Source organism: Myxine glutinosa, chromosome 6 (assembly GCF_964187855.1).
Source record: "Myxine glutinosa chromosome 6, kmMyxGlut1.1, whole genome shotgun sequence".
NCBI lineage: Eukaryota > Metazoa > Chordata > Myxini > Myxiniformes > Myxinidae > Myxine > Myxine glutinosa.
In genome coordinates this window covers 134,221,288-134,238,787 of record NC_136266.1, presented here as the reverse complement: position 1 = coordinate 134,238,787, position 17,500 = coordinate 134,221,288, and the positions used below count along the sequence as shown (strand labels likewise).

The following is a 17,500-nucleotide window of genomic DNA, read 5'->3' as shown; positions in this document are numbered from 1 at the left end:
CTTAATATAACCTCCTCCGGAGGTCTTGAGAACTGAACCCCTGGTGTCGTATTGTGTTATTGTAATCCAGCCGGGTGACTTCTTTTTCTTATTGAGCCAGCATCGCGCGACTTCGTCAACGTCGAGTATAGTCGGGTAATTTGTGCGGACACGACGGCCATTCCGCTCGGCCCACTTTAACATCAAAGTCGTGTCTGTAACAATTGGTGTCGAGGAGTGAGATTCGGACCCGGGACTAAATTAGTTAGGCCCAAATTTTGGGAGGGAAAATCGGTTCGGAGCGCGTACTGCGCTCGACAAAATCGAGCCGGAGCGCGGTCCCGCGGTTACTGCGCTCGCCGAAATTATAACGAAAAAAAAAAATTTGGATTTGTTTTACGAAACTCGAATTTTGAAAGTCGCGCTATGGCGGATCAAGACGGCTGGGGTCCGGTAGGGGAGAGTGAAGCAGGGTCGGTCCAGGACCAAATTGAGGGACAAGAGGAGAGCGAAGCAGTGAGGGCGGCAGGTTCGCAAAATAGCGCCGTCACGCACGAAGTAGCGGGCGCGCAAAATGGCGCGCTCGCTCACGTGGTTGAAGGGGCCCAAAATAGCGGCGCCGCGGAGGGCGAGCCTGCGGTGGCGGCTGGGGACGCTGGGCAAACCGGGTTTGACCTCAGATTATTCTTGACCCAACTGAATGCAAAAATGGATAGGATGGAGGGCCAAATGGGGGTAATGAGGGACGAAGCGAGGGGTACCGGTGAGGGATTAGACAATAATTTTAAGGGATTAGACAGGAAATTTGGGAAGTTAGACAATAATTTTGAGGGATTAGACAGGAAATTTGGGAAGTTAGACAATAATTTTGAGGAGTTAGACAAGAAATTTGGGAAGTTAGACAATAATTTTGAGGGGTTAGACAACGGGATAAAAGAGGTAAAGAATGGGTTAACGGGGGTGGAAAACAGAATGGCTGCCCAGGAGAATCAGATAGAGGGAGTGAAAAATGGGTTAGAGGGGTTAGAAAACAGTATGGAAGGCAAATTGAGGGACATGAGGGACCAAGCGGAAAGGGAAGTTAAACAAATGGAGCAGCAGATAGAGGGGGTCAGAATGGGGGTAGAAACCAAACTGGATGCTCACAGGGAGGAAATGGAGCAGATGAGGGTGGCATCTGGGCAGGAGATGCAAGTGATGGGAGAGGAGATCAGAAGAGGAGTGAGTGAGGAGGTCGGAGGAGTGCGCGAGGAGGTGAGGCACTGTAAGGAGCGCATGGAGAAAGAGGTGAGAAAGGGGACTGTAAAATTGCAAGGTGGTATAGAGGAGTTGACGCTGGGAGTAGAACAACTGACAGTGGGACAAAAGGAGTTGGGGGACCAGGTAAAGAAGAACACAGCGGTAATAGAGGGTTTAAAATCGACACAGAAGGAGATGAAAAAGGACGTAGGGGTAATTAAAAAAGAGTGTCAGACGGTACATGAGGACCTGACGAGGAAAATGGACAAGGTGGTAGAGGTAATGGAGGTTAAAGAGCGGGAGGTGCGGGAGCACATAGAAAAAAATAAAGTGGAGTTAGAGGAAGAACTTAAAGGGGCGCACGAAGAGATGAAGGAGATGAAGCAAAAATTAGAAGAAGTGGAAGAAGGGGTGAGCGAAATTAAAAAGCGACGGAGAGAGGATAAGAAAGAGATAAAAGAGGAGGTAAAAGAATTGGTCCAGAGTCTGTGTTCGGATCGTGATGATGTGCTCATTAACCGGATGAGGGATTCGCAGGTGATGGAGGAGAAGCGAAGAGAAAGAGGACCCGGTGTAAGTGGTGACCAATATGGTCGTGCGTATGATGCGCCAGGTGATTTAATAAGCTTGGGGGTCGAGATAGACCCGGATGTTCGTGAGAGGCCAAGAGTGAGGTGTATGGCTGGTCCGGAGGGTATGGAACGAGAGGTGCGAGGTGTGGGTGAGCAAGGTTGTGGTGGTGGTGGTATGGAATGGGTAGCGGGTTGCGGAGGTGTGACCCATGCATCGACACCAACAGGGGTAGTTGTTGGAGGGACCGGGGAGGCACGAGAGCCCCTTGGGGGTAGTGTACTGTGGGGGCCCGGCCGGTTCGGCCCCGCGCTGACCCCGCAAGGGGCGACGCACGGGGTCCGGCAGGCGGGCAACGACTCACATACGAGGTGGTCCCACAAGGTCCCACTCGCGCCGTATGACGGCAAGAGTGATCTACGCGCGTACCTGGCGCAGTTCGACTGTGTGTGTAAGGGCAACGGTTGGGGTGAGGACGAAGGTGGAGTACACCTGGTGGCCGCATTGCGCGGCGCGGCGGCGGAGGTGCTGACGGCATTACCAGCGGGTGCTCTCACCCTGCCAGCCCTCCGCGACGCCCTAATTAATCGATTCGGCATAGAACAGCAGAGCGAGCTTGTTAAAGCTCAGCTCGCGCTGCGAAAACGCAAGCCCCAGGAAGCCATCGGGGAACTTGCCCACGACATTCGCCGCGCAGTGGGGATCGCACATGCTAGCATGGCAGCGGATTCCCGGGAAAGCCTGGCGCTGGACCATTTTATCCAGGCCCTCCCGGATATTGAGCTCCGGCAACAGCTCGCCATGTGGCGCCCGCAGACTCTGAGCCAGGCGGCTGACGCTGCGGCCCGTTGGGAAGCAGCGAGGCCCCTGGCCCGAGGGGGCGAGCGTCTCGCAATGGCGGTCCGCCAGGTGGGACCCCCGATGGAGGGCGGACCCCTTAGGGGACCCGCCCCCGACGTGGGTCCTGACCTGGCGGGCATGGTCCGGAGGCTGGTGGACCAGCGCCTGGCGGGACCTGGACCATGGCAGGCGGCCACGGAGGTGGCCCGCGGTGGACCACGAGCGGGTAATCCAATTCGGACCTACAGGGGGGGGAATTTGGAATTCCGGAGGCAAGCACCTTATCAGGTGAGGTGCTATACCTGCAACCGCCTGGGTCACCTGGCGCGGCACTGTCGAAACGCGCGCCGGGATGATCCCCGGCAGTTGAGGTCCTCAACTCCGCCCAGGGGGGAGCGGGTTAGCCGACCCCAGACACCCCCCCGCCAGACCCCGGGAAACTAGAAGGTGTCGGGCACGTAGGGCGGTGTTCGGCAGCAGAGGATGGAGGAGAGCCCCTCATTGACGCGACAGGTCATTTATTGTGGCCAAATTGGAACCGGTAGCCTGACAATTAGATGCAAAATTGCCGGCGTGGGGGTAGACGCCGTAGTGGACACAGGAGCTAGCGCCACGATCATCAGCCCTGTGGTCCTTGATTCGAGCGCAGGTGGCTGGGATAAGATCCAGCGCCTGCAAAATTATAGTTTGCAGCTTGCTACCGGGGTAACGGCCCCGATCATAGGGCGTGGTTCTGTGACCCTCAAGTTAGGGTCGGTAAGGAGGGAGATAGATGTTTGGGTGGCGGAGGTGTGCGACCCATGTTTAATAGGGTTGGACCTGTTGACTGCCAGCGGTTGTAAAATCGACTTGTGCCGGGGGATCCTGCAGGTGGGAGTAGAAGAGCTGCCGTTAGGGGGAGTGAGCACGGCCGAGAGAGCGGAGCTGGAGGCTTCCGAGGCCGTGACCATCCCCCCAAGGGCCGAGGCGATAGTGCCGGCCCGGTGGGCAGCTCGCCCAACATGGCAGGAGTCCTGCGGCCTGGTCGAACCGGTGGCAGCGCAGTCCATACCGGGTTTAATCGTGGGCCGCACCCTTGTAAAAACGGACGGACCGGTAGTGGCCGTCCAAGTAGTAAATGTGAGTACAGAACCACGCACTATAGTAAGGGGCACGAGGGTAGCTGGCTGCACCCCAGTTGAGGAAGTCGCGACAGTGAGGGGCGAGAACGTCCAGCCGAGCCGACCCCGGGGGGAGCCTTCAATAACAAGTAGGAATTGGCCCGATCCCATTTGCGAGATGGTAAATCGTAGTAGCGTAGAGTTGGGAGGTACCCAGAGGGAGGCCTTACACAAACTGGTTGGGTCCCATTTGGACCTCTTCTCCCTGTCCACCGAGGATATTGGACGTACGGGCCTGGTGAAACATCAGATCCACACCGGTGAGGCCCGGCCTATTCGTCAGGCCGCCCGACGGCTCCCTTGGAGCAAGAGGGCGGAAGCTGACGAGCAGGTTGCAAAAATGCTCGACGCAGGTGTGATCGAGCCCTCGGGAAGTCCTTGGATGTCACCTGTTGTGCTGGTCAAAAAGAAGGATGGGACCACGCGGTTCTGCGTGGACTATCGCCAGCTAAACAACGTGACACTCAAGGACTCATATCCCCTGCCAAGGATTGATGACACCCTCGATGCCGTTGCGGGCTCAAATTGGTTCACAACTTTGGACCTCAAGAGTGGGTATTGGCAGGTGGAGATGGATAGGGCAGGGAAGGAGAAAACGGCATTTTCCACAGGTAAGGGACTGTATCAGTTTACTGTGATGCCGTTTGGTTTGTGTAACGCCCCCGCCACCTTTGAGAGATTGATGGAGCATGTACTAGGCGGCATGCCATGGCAATCATGCCTGGTGTACCTGGATGACGTCCTGGTACATGCCCAAACGTTCCCCCAGGCACTAGCTAATTTGGACCAGGTGTTCGGGTGCCTCAGACAGGCAGGGTTGAAGCTGAACCCGAGTAAGTGCACTTTGTTTGCAAGAGAGGTGGCCTATCTAGGTCACGTGATTGGCCGCGAGGGGGTAAAAACAGACCCAGACAAAATTAAAGCGGTAGAGGAGTGGCCCGCACCACGTACCATCAAAGAGGTGCGGGGATTTTTGGGACTCTGCTCCTACTACCGGCGCTTTGTGGCGAAATTTGCGGAGTTGGCCCGTCCCCTCCACCGGCTTACGGAGAAGGGGACGCGATTTAATTGGACACGGGAGTGCCACGAGGCCTTCCAAAAATTGAAGGGGTGTCTAACATCCGCACCCCTTCTAGCTTACCCCACTAGTGACGGGACATTTACCCTGGACACGGATGCGAGCCAGGAAGGATTGGGCGCAGTTTTGTCTCAGACACAGGAGGGCGTGGAGAGAGTGATTGGTTATTATAGTCGGGCCTTAAGTAGGCCCGAGAGAAATTATTGCGTCACTCGCAAAGAGTTATTGGCTATGCTGGCTGCCATGAACCATTTCCACCCGTACTTGTACGGGCGGAAATTTTTGGTTAGAACTGACCATTCCTCCTTGCAATGGCTCCTTCGGTTCAAGGAACCGGAGGGCCAAATTGCAAGGTGGTTGGAAAAGTTGCAGCAGTACGATTTTGATGTGGCCCATAGGGCCGGGAAGGCCCATGGTAATGCGGACGCACTCTCTCGGCGTCCTTGTCTGGGGGAAAACTGTAAATTTTGTGCGAGACACGAGGAGAGGGAGCAATTGGGCGATTCCGCCCCGATTCTCGTCGTCCGGGCAACCCGGGTGAGAGGGCCAATTTTGCCACTAACCGCGGACGAGGAATTTGGAGAGTTGGCTTGGAGCACGGCCCAGCAGGAGGATCCTGTTCTGGGGCCGGTGTTCCAATGGGTCAAATTGGGGCAAAGACCAAAGGGGGAAGAGGTCACCCCCCTCGGGGCACAAACAAAGGCATATTGGGCTCAGTGGCAGACCCTGGAATTGAAAGGCAACATCTTGTATCGCAAGTGGGTGGAGGTTCCCTCTGATCGAACTTCCTGGCTGGTGATAGTCCCTGACAAATTCAAGAACGTCATATTGCAACAGGTGCATGGTACCCGCTCCGGCGGCCATTTGGGCAGGACAAAGACAATATCTCGGGTCCGCCGGAGGTTCTATTGGGTGAATATGGGGCGCGACATACAGGACTGGTGTCGGAGATGCGACGCCTGTTCTGCCAAAAAGGGACCAGCACGGAGGATGAGGGCCCCCCTTCAATTACATCAGGTGGGGGCCCCCCTTGAGCGGGTGGCTATGGATATTCTAGGACCGCTGCCCCGCACCCGCCAAGGTAATAAGTATATCCTCGTTGTGATGGACTACTTCACCAAGTGGCCGGAGGCCTACGCCCTCCCCAACCAAGAAGCAGGGGTGGTAGCGCAGGCCTTCGTGGAAGGATTTGTGTGCCGGCATGGGATTCCACAGGAGTTGCACACCGACCAGGGACGAAATTTTGAGAGCAAATTACTAAAAGATGTGTGCAGTCTCCTGTCAATTCGGAAAACCAGGACAACGCCTTTAAGACCTCAATCTGACGGGATGGTGGAAAGATTCAACCGAACTTTAATCCAACAACTGGCACTGTTCACCACCACCAGTCAGGATGACTGGGACGAACATCTCCCTTATTTGCTTATGGCCTACCGGACCAGCCAGCACGGGGCCACCGCATGCAGTCCAGCGTTGCTTATGTATGGGCGGGAGTTACGGGCTCCCGCCGACTTGCTATGCGGTCCCGTGCCAGACACAGTGGTTAACCCGCCGAGGGAGGGGTACGCACGTCACCTAGAGGAAGGCATGGAGCTAGTCCATGCCTTCGCCCGCCGCCAACTCCATCTGGCGGGGGAAAAGATGAAGCGCAGGTACGACGACCGGAGCCAGGGGAGTCAATACGCTCCGGGGATGAAGATTTGGTTCTTTAATCCCCGGAGGCGGAAGGGAAGGTGCCCAAAACTCACCTCCCCCTGGCAAGGCCCAGGAGTCGTCCTGTCGCAAATCTGTGACGTGGTCTTTAAGATCAAAATGGGGCCACGAGCCCTCCCTCGGATCGTCCACGCCGACCGGATAAGACCTTACACCGGCGAGCAGGCACCCCCGTGGATTGCCTCGGCTTTAGATGCCGAGGCGGGACCCAGTACCTCTGAATAAGGGGGGCTTATTAGTGCCAGAGGACTGGGGGATTGAGGAGCGATAGGCCCGGTGGGTAAGGGTGGCATCCCTGCCACCTTTCCCATATGTGGGGGCAAAGGAGCAATAGCTTATGGGGTGTATGGCAGTGAAAACTAGCCCGGGTGGGTTAGGATATTGTGTGTAGGGATCTAGAGAAGATGACCTTAGGTAACGTTAAGGTTAGTTAGTGACTGATACCTGTAGTGGGGACGCAGGTAGATTAGTGTGGATTATAATGACGAGGGAGCGCAATAGTTTAAAGGGACGACTGGGAAGCGCAAGTTTCAGAAGGGAGTAGTTAGCTGAGATGATGCCGTGTTTGTGAGAATTGAACAGGTGTGATTGCACAGGTGTGCAACTGGACAGGTGTGTGGAGCAGTGTATGAGTAGTGAGTGTGTGGATCAGCGCGAATGCGCTTGGGGAGAGGAGGGTGCAGGTGGCACCAGGTGTGAGAGCACAGGTGTGCAGGTACAGGTGTGTGGAGAGAGTTGGAGTGAGTGGTACGGAGTGGTGTGCATGGTGCGAAGGTGTGGATGGGGGAAGAGTGGACCCCTTTCACGAGCACCCGGGGCGGGTAGTGTAAGTGTTAGGTAGAGGGTGCAGGTAAATTGTGGTTGGATATTGGCATTTGTGGTGCGGTTGCAGAATGGTGTTGTGAATGGGTGCATTAGTGTTGTGGAAATGGCTGGGCGTGTAGCCTGTTAGTGTGTGTAGTTGGTTGGGCACTCCACCACTGTGAGGATGTCGGCCAGGTGAGGCCGCCGGTGGGCTCTGGGAGCCGGTAGTTGTGAGTGGGTGCCTGAGGATCCCGGGTGTGGATCGGGCAGCCCAGTGCCAGAGAGGGCACGGAGTGGGGAGAGAGCCAGAGGGCCTTCCCCTGGTAGTTAGGTTAGGGTAAGGAGCAGGTAAGCTCAGAGGCAACTGCAGTGGTGGAGGTGTGCAGGTGGGTAGACCCACTGGGAGAGGTACACGTCGCAGCCCAGAAATTGTACGAGGGCACCGGGAGATGAATCGGGGGAGTGAGACCCCAAATTGAAGAGCACCACAGTTTGGCCAATGGGAATTGGTTTTTAGAACCCATAGTGTAAGAGGGCCAATGGTTTGGCCGGAGAAAGACCCCGGGTAGTGTAAAGTTGTTAAAGTCATTTAGGAGATAGTTAGGATTGATGAACCTGTCGCACCATACGCAGCCACTTACCTGTGGTGATGATGATGACTCCACACCTGTGTTTTCTTTGTTTGTGTTGCAGAAATGAGAATTGCTGTTGGATTTGTGAGACGCATCGCGACGTGGATGAGACATTGGGGTGATTCCATCTCTCCCTCCCTAGGAGGGACTGATGATGAATTGGTAATGGCAAATTATGATGTTGAGTTGGAGATGGCAAATTTTGATGAGAGTTGAAAATGGCAAATTTGATTGGTTAGGAGGGAGAGAAGACGAATTTGGTTTATGGGAGGAACGGGGAAGACAGTAGGGATGTTTGTTGATTTGTAAAGTAGATGTTTATGGGTAGTGTTGTGTTTTGTGGATACAGTAAGGGGTAAGGGAGGGGCCATGTAGGTTACCTGGTGGGGGGGGGGGGGCGTACGATAGGAACGTACCTGTCTCACCTGGTTCCCATGTGCCCCCAGTGTGCATCACCTTACATTGCGTGCACTTTTGCGCCCTTACCACCTTACTCACTTGTTTCTTCTTTTGTCTCCCACCTCCGAGGATCTGGCTTTGGGGTAGAGAGAGAGGAGAGAGAGGTGCTGGCTGCGCAGTTGTGGGCCTGCACTTTCGCTGTTTGCTGCCGGGATCGATACACCATATGGACCGCAATGTTTGTGGCCACCCACAATGGACCGCAGTTCGTTTGCGGCCAAGCACCACCCGGGGATGGACCTATGGGTCAACGTGGCACCTATGCCATACAGGTGAACCACTTTTAGTTGACACCAAGTGCACCACAAGAAGAGCAAGAGACACCTGCAGGGTTAGGGGTTGTCGCATTTATTTTTAATCATTGAACAATGGTGACTGCACCGATTGGTGGTGGGGTGGTGCTGTTGATGCTCGGAAAGGGTGCTCTGCAGGTTATTAAAGGCCGTCGGCCACAGAGCACTCGTGGGTTGGTGTATCGATGTTGGCAAGCGCGCTCTCTCTATGCATAACATCTGCATGTGTTCCTCCAAAAACAGGTCCTGGATCGTAGTGTAAATAGCAGCGTAGTCTTGTAAATAATGCTCCCTACCGGCTGTATGTTTAGTTTGAGAATTCTTTCCGGATTCGGTTATCCTGTGGGTGTGTTTCTGTGAGGAGAAGGGTGCAACGTCGCAGGGGGACATATTTACTCATTTGTGAATATCTGTAAAACTGTCGCACTCAGGGTAGAGTTAATAGTAGAGGGAACTACATTGCGTGCCACACTAAAGTAGGTAAAAATTTATCGGGTCGGGACGCCCCGAGGGTAGAGAAGGGTGCAATGTTGCGAATATGGAATTTGGCCTCCATATCCGCTTGTAAATATTCCCCTATTTTCTCCAATACTCCCCAACTTTCCCCGATCCCCCATTCCCTAGTCCCATTGCATGTAAATAACAATCAGTAGAGCCGACCTTCCCCTTATTCCCCCATTAAATGTCGTGCCCAGGTCCACCGCACCACACGTAGACAACTTTCGGACATCTTCCTAGTTATTCTTATTCTATGTCAGTTAAGGCCTCGTCTCCATTAATTATGACTCTTCGTTGCACCAGAATGTGATTATATGGCATCAGTAGTGAGTTTAGGACCTTTCCCATACCTCCTTCCATCTTCTTCCCCAACAATTACAACAACAACAGAGGAGATGGCGGCGGAGCGGGGGAGGATGCGTCCTCACACCGGCTCGATTAGCGCCATAGACCATGCGCTCCACGGGGTTACCACGAAGGGGCTCCTTGTCAGCTCCTCGTCAAGGGCGGAGCCTGGTAAACCCCCCCGCACGCACCCAATGAGAAGCAACGTGCCGATTCCACGAGGCGGAGCTAACGAGCCGAGGGCGTGTCACTCCCCGCCGGATATACGCGGCCCCGCGCCGGATGTGACGTCAGATGCGCACCCAGCTTGGAGAAGGAAAGCCACCTGCGAGCGCTGAGTCAGATGCGCCCCCAGCTTGAGCAGACAAGACGCCATCCGAGCGCTGCGACCTCCCCGCATCTCTGGACCGGACCGAGTCGATTCTGACCTTTGAGCCCAGGTGCACCTGGAGCCATCGCTACCCGCCTGTCCTTTCCATCAATCCCCGTGTGAGTCAGCCTTTTGTCCCGTTTATCTGTCGTCTGTTGGGGTTAATATAAGAGTGTGTCTAAGTGCTTGTCTTTCTATGCTGTCCCTCTTGTAGTTGTAATCTAACCTTCCGCCTTAATATAACCTCCTCCGGAGGTCTTGAGAACTGAACCCCTGGTGTCGTATTGTGTTATTGTAATCCAGCCGGGTGTCTTCTTTTTCTTATTGAGCCAGCATCGCGCGACTTCGTCAACGTCGAGTATAGTCGGGTAATTTGTGCGGACACGACGGCCATTCCGCTCGGCCCACTTTAACATCAAAGTCGTGTCTGTAACAATATATATATATATACAGTCACATGAAAAAGTAAGTACACCCCATGTAAAGTTTTGACTTTTTCAACATACAGCAATTTGATCTTCATTTCAACAATATTGATAGATAAAGGTGATATAATATAACAAATATCATGAAACATTTACATTTTGTATTCCATTCTATAATTTAAATAAACATAAATGGAAATTTCGCATGTGGAAAAAGTAAGTACACCCCTACATTTATCACCACTTCAAAAACCTAAAATTAGAATCAGGTGCACCAGCTCAGGTGCAAATGATTAGAACATCGTTAGAGAGGATCTTGGAAGAACCTGTCTTATTTCAACCTCAGACATTTCGTTTGGTTTGCTCTTTGTTGCTGAAGTGTGCGGCGTCACCATGCCTAGATCAAAAGAGCTCTCTGAGGCTTTCAGAAAGAAGGTTATAGATGCCTACGAGTCTGGGAAGGGATTTTAAAAGATCTCCAAACAATTTGAAATCAATCATTCGACTGTCCGGAAGATCATCTGCAAGAGGAGATGATTCCAAACAACTGCCAACTTGTTCAGGCGACGTTTACCCTGGACACGGATGCAAGCCAGGAGGGAATGGGTGCGGTCTTGTCCCAGACACAGGGGGGCATGGATAGAGTGATCGCGTATTATAGTCAGGCCATGAGTCGGCCCGAGCGAAATTATTGCGTCACTCGTAAAGAGTTATTGGCTATGCTGGCTGCCATGAGCTATTTCCACCCGTACTTGTATGGGCGGAAATTTCTGGTTCGAACTGACCATTCCTCCTTGCAATGGCTCCTCCGGTTCAAGGAACCTGAGGGCCAAATTGCAAGGTGGTTGGACAAGTTGCAGCAGTACAATTTCAGTGTGACCCATGGGGCTGGGAAGGCCCATGGGAATGCCGACGCACTCTCGACATCCCTGTCTGGGAGAAAACTGTAAATTTTGTGCGAGCCACGAGGACAGGCAACAATTGGCAGACCCCAAACCTACCCTCGTAGTCTGTGCAACCCGGGTGAGAGGGCCAATCTTGCCACTAACCGCTGATGAGGAATTTGGAACTTTAGCTTGAAGCACGACCCAGCGGGAGGATCCCGTACTGGGACCGGTGCACGAATGGGTTCGATTGGGGAGAAGACCTAGTGGGGAAGAGGTCACCCCCCTCGGGGCACCAACAAAGGCGTATTGGGCTCAATGGCAAACCCTGGAATTGAAAAATAACATCTTGTACTGCAAGTGGGTAGAGATTCCCTCTGAGAAAACTTCCTGGCTGGTGATAGTCCCAGAACAGTTTAATGCCACCATTTTGGCCTTCGAGGCCGAGGCAGGCCCCAGTACCTCTACTGAGGGGGGCTCATAGTTTAGAGGACTGGGAGAGTCGTGTACCCCACGTGGGGGAATGGTAGTGTGACCATTCCTCCAACGGGGGGGCCATGAGCATTAGTTTAGGGGGATGGCAGTGTTAGGCCCATGGACGGGTCAGCAATGGTTGCCTCCATGGGGCACCGAAGCTAGCCGAGGGAGGGCTCGGATAATGATAGGGATTTAGAAGACAGTAGGGACAAGATTTAAGTAAGACACCTGAACTGTAGAGGGGACGTAGAGAGTTTAGGTGGTTGTTAAAGAAAAGGGTGTGCATAGTGTAAAGGGACGACGGGGAAGCACGAGTTGTCGGGGAAATTACAGACTTGGCATTTAATATGGAATATATATTTTTTCTTGACTTGGGTTTACTTTCTGAACTCAGTATATCAATCTGGTGAGTTTCTTTTACGCTTCGGTGATTTCTTTGTTAAAAGAACCATGTCACTGATTGTCTTTCGCAGCAAGAAGTCAATAACAGAATAATATCACAGGTGGCATGACAAAATGTAAGGGCAGGTACATTTGACGATTGGCTTCACAATCGGGTATATAAGGGTTGTTGCGTTCTGTATTAGTGGAAAACAACTGCTGCACGTCTACAAAAGTTATTGCCGCTTCCTCTGGAGATGGTCCGTCAACTCGACAATGCCGTTTGTCATGGAGTGGTGGCTTTACGAAATTCCGGTATGAAACAGCGTGCTATTGCTTGGCAGTATGGCATCACTCAAGGTCAGGTGTCAAAGATCCTGAAACAAAATGCTTAGAGGGGTGTCCCTACTCCAATACTGAGGCCAGGACGTCCCCGCAGAATCACAAGGAGAGATGATCGCCAGCTGCACCGGTTAGTCTGCAATGGCCGTACCAAGTCAGCGAATCGGCTTAGGGCTGAGTGGCAGCAAGTGACAAATGTGCCTGTATCCAGAAGGCTAGTTAACCAACGACTGGTTCAAGCAGGCTATCGTGCCAGGCGTCCTCTGAGAAAGCCACGCCTGACCAGACAACACAGCCAGCGCCGATTGCAGTGGGCCAGAGAGCACCGTCAATGGCAGCCAGGACACTGGAATCACGTGACCTTCAGTGACAAGTCTAGATTTCTGGTCTATCGTCAAGATGGCCACGTCCGAGTGCGCAGACAAGTGCATGAAGCCTACAACCAAGATTGTATAGTGCCAAGAGTCCAAGCTGGAGGTGGTGGGGTGACCGTTTGGGCTGCTTTTCATGCAGGGGGCAAAACTGACCTGGATGTTCTGAATGGAAACCTGAACCAGTTCAAGTACAGGGCCATTCTGGAAGAAACATTGCTTCCATTTGCTCGTGCAGCCTTTCGAGGAAACTTTGTCTTCCAAGATGACAATGCACGGCCTCATCGTGCTCGCATGATCCAACACTTTCTTGATGACCATGGTGTCGAGCATATGGAGTGGCCTGCCATGTCCCCGGATATGAATCCGATAAAGAACTTGTGGGCAGAATTAACGCGTCAAATCGACAACTTGGTCCAGCAGCCTACCTCTGTGCGTGAATTGCAGCAGGCTATTGTCACTGCATGGCAAGCGATTCCTGTCCAAACCTTGGCAAATCTCGTGAACAGCATGCCTCGACGTGTACGTGCTCTCCTGAATGATCGTGGGGGTTACACGAAGTACTGAACTGTAATTTTACTGTCCGTAATCCCAATCATAATTTAACTTATGTTTTTGTTGAAATTTTTTTTGGCTCATGTGTAAAATAAAGAGATACTTCTGGAAAACGTACAGAAGTTTAACACAGTACTGTCCGTGAATTGAGTTCGATATCAGTACACATCACTTTCAAGGATCAATTTATTTGCTTCGAAATGTCAAATGTGGTTTTTGTTTCTTTTGAAGGTCACATTAACAAAATCTAGAATAATTAAAACATAATTCCAATGAACTTTTGGTTCTAAGTCATCTTGAAAAGTAAGTTCACCCCCACAAAAAAAATATTCCATATTAAATGCCAAGTCTGTAGGTAGGTAGATGATGCTGTGTGTTTGAGGAATTGTGAGTGAGATAAATGGAATTGTGTAATGGTGTGTGAAAGTAGTGGTGTGCAAAATAATTGGTGGAGAATGCTTGGTGTGGAAGTAATTGGTGTGGAATGCATGGTGCGAAGGATTGAATGGGGGGGAAGTGGAACCCATTCGCGAAAGCCCGGGGGGGGGGGGGGGGGAGGTAGTGTAAAGCCAGGTAAAGGGCATAGGTAAATTGCATGGATATTGACACCTGTGGTGCGGGTAGTAGCAAGTAGTGTTTTGTGAGGTGCAGCAGACAGTGATATGGCTGGGCGTGTGGCTTAATTGTCGAGTATGGTTATTGGGGCACTCCATAACTGGTAGCTTGTCGGCCAGGTAAGGCCGCAGGTAGGCTCTGGGAGCCGGTTAGGATAGTGTGTGAGTGGGGCCCGAGGATCCCAGGGGAGGACCCGGGTTGCTCAATGCCGAGGTGGGAATTGAGGGGGTAAGTGCCAGGGAGGGACTTCCCCGGTTAGTGTAGTCGTCAGGAGCAGGCAAGCTCGGGAGGCGGCTTCAGTGACGGAGGTGCGCAGGTAAGTAGATCTGCTGGTAGAGCCACACGACCCAGCCCCGAAATTGTGCGAGGGCACAGTGCGAATTTTTTTTGGGTGAGACCCAAATTTGGAGGGCACCACAGTGTGGGCAATGGGAATTCGGGTTCTTAGAACCACATAGTTTAAGAGGCCGATTGGCAAGGTACGACCCCGGGTAGTTTAACAGTGTGTAATGTTATTCGTGTAGTTAGGATATGAGGTCCCTTCGCACCATCCACAACCATTCACCGAGGAGGACGAGCTTCACACCAGGGCTCTGTCGGCCGTTTGGAAGTGAGACGCATCATGACGTGAGTGAGACATTGTCTTGTTCCATCCCTTCCTTCCTGGGAGGGATTTGGAGACGAATTTGGTATAGAGGGGGATATGGGAGATAAGACAAAGAGACGGATTGTAAATACAAGGGGGGCTAGGGTAGTGTAGCCAACGGTGGGGGTACGGACGCTTAGGGACGAACTTGCTCCGCTCGCTCTGCCGCGTCCCTCGCACCGCACCAGGTATGGTGGTGCCTGGTCACCTTGTTTTTCGCTTGCCACCGTGTACCTTTCCTTTTGCTTGTTGCGCCTTGTCTTCCCTCCCCGCCCCAGGACCATTTGGAGGCCGACCTGTGCAGCACCTTGCGGCCGACCCATCTTGCTGCACCTATGGACCACAAGCCTTGTGGCCCCGCACCTCTGCTGTGCAGCATCTTGCTGCAACTCATCTTGCACCTTCGGACCACCTGTTGGGTGGCACTGACGCCACGCAGTTGGACCACATGAGAGTGGCCCTGCTGGCAAATAAAAACAAAAGTGTGTGCTATTGTGTGCCAAATATGAAGATGTGAAGACTTAGATGGCCCTGATGTTTCACATGGCCTGTATGCCAGTCAGGGCCAGCCGGTTTTGTTAGCTGCACACAGAAGACAAGAAGATGCAAGCAGCAAGTGCTTCGATTTCCTGTCCTCCAATGTCTTTCCTAAAGTGCAGGTCCTGGGTCGTAGAATTTTAAATAAAGGTTAAGTTCTGTGCATGTACATATAAGAATGTGCCCACCGGTTATGTGTTTAGTTTGAAAATTCCGGAAATACTCGGATAGTTGTGGGTGCGAGTCTGATAGAATAGCTGCTCAACGCATTAGGGGGGACATATCTTGTGTAAATAATGTCGCACACATGGGTTAGAATAAATGTTAGGGGGATTACACCTATGTGTCACATTAAAAGTAAATGTAAATTGAATGCCAGACTCTACCGGTCGTTCCGACTAGGGTCGACTCGGGGCGAGTCTGGTGAGAGAGAGGGGGGTCGTGTTATGGTTTTTGGAATAAAGACAACCCCCCTTTTAGTTAGTTGCACCACAACATGTAGCCTCGCTTCATTCAGTTATTTCTTATTGAATGTTAAGTGTAGTCTCCTTCCCGGTGTTAGTATGCGTTGAGACAGGTAAGTAAGTGTAGGCCTCATTGGGCTGGAATGCCATGTGCTAGGACCAGGACAAGTCGAGGAGGCCCGGGGGAGGAGCCGGAGGGAGTGGCTAGCAAGCAGCAAACAGCCAATGGAGCTAAGGGGGAGTGGCCAGCAACGGCGGCCAATAAGGACTAAGGGGAGTAACTGATGGGGGGAGATCACGACACATGACCCCCGGTGGCCATTGGGGGCCCTTGGAACATTCTAGTGGGGCTCCGGGGGGATATAAGCCCCGCCCCAGACCCCCAAGCTGAGAAGGTGCGGTCAAGTCTCTCGCTAGCAGAGAACTCTCTCAGTGGTCGACGTCTGTGTGCCCAGATCGCTCTCTCTCTGCCCCCGGACTCAAGAAGCTCTCATCGCTCTCTGTGTAGTCAGCATTCTGCCCCTGCTCTCTGCTACCCTGTTATAAACGCTTTCGCAGGACGATCCCTCCCGTGGCCCGATACTCTAACGATCTCCCTGCCTGGGCTCCCTGCACGAGCGCTTCACCTCGTTAACTTCGGTGCACGCTGGGCGGATTCCCGTGCGTGCACGACCGAGGTCGACGTCCCGTGCCGCGAACATCACAAAGGGGAACGCCCAACGAGCCGTCCGGGGCGAGCTGCACCCAGCGGCCGCTCTTTGAGCGCGTCCTCTTCTTCCTTTCTTTCCCTGCGCGAGTGAGAGGGCCCTTGTCTGGGAAATTAAGAGAAGAACAGTTAAGTTTCTACTCTGTGTCGCTTTGCTCTGATCATTGTACAAATTATAATAAACCTGTGCTATTGCTTCCACTTGGCCGTTTACGTCTTTTCCCAATTGGCCCCGCATTGCACGAAATAAAACCGCTCGATCAGGTCAGTAATAATTAACGGCACGAGTCACGTGACACGCAAACCGCTCGGGCGTATCAACCCAGCGTGACTCGTGTGAGGTTCAGCCCCCCGTCCTCGCAGTGGCACGTGTATCGAAGGTACCAGGGTATTTGACCGGAAACCCTTCCGTGCGCTCGCTGCGGGGTTGGCGGCTGGAATTGCTCCGCAATCCGCCCCCCACGAGTGTAAAGTGGGTAGCGGCCTCGTGGACTCGAAGCTCGAGGGGGAGGAGGGTTTAACCCCCTTTAGTACGTCGAAGGGCTCGAGATCCGCAACAATATATATACAGGGTCCGTCAGGGAGGTGTGACGATTTTCAGAAAACACGTACACAGTTATTTTTAGTCGAATTTCAATTTTTATTTTTTTTAAAGACTACATATATAATGCCATGTAATACACTAACAAAGACATTTAAAAAATGTAATTCATGTTTGAAAAATGACATCATCTAAATGGCGGCCGTTCTTGTCCAAGCATTCTTGCAGACGCGCGGAAAAGTTCCAGCATTTCTCAGCACAGCAGCATCCCTCAGCAGTTCCAGCATTCTTTCTGCGAACGTAAACCGCCGTACGAAATCATTCTGCTGCAGTTCTTGAACCACCATGATTTTGTACGCATGATAATGAAGGTCCAAGTGCAAAATTCGATGAATTGATCTGTCTGACATCCGTAGAGCGCGAGCGTGCCGTACTGCTGACCGACGAGGGCTGGCCTCCACAGCTTGTCGAACCCTTTCGATGTTTTCCGGGGTCCTAACGGTTCGATCACCTCCCTGAGCTGCTCCCGGCCTCACAGATCCAGTTGTCCTGAAGTTTTTTACCCACTTCAATATT

The 17,500-nt window shown here is 52.6% G+C and overlaps 1 protein-coding gene across 4 annotated transcripts in view; it reads left to right on the top strand.

Annotated features, from left to right (window-relative positions):
* Positions 1-17,500, top strand: part of ACE (angiotensin I converting enzyme) — a 149,408-nt gene that overhangs the window by 125,172 nt on the left and 6,736 nt on the right. The gene's annotated exons all lie outside the window — the stretch shown is intronic.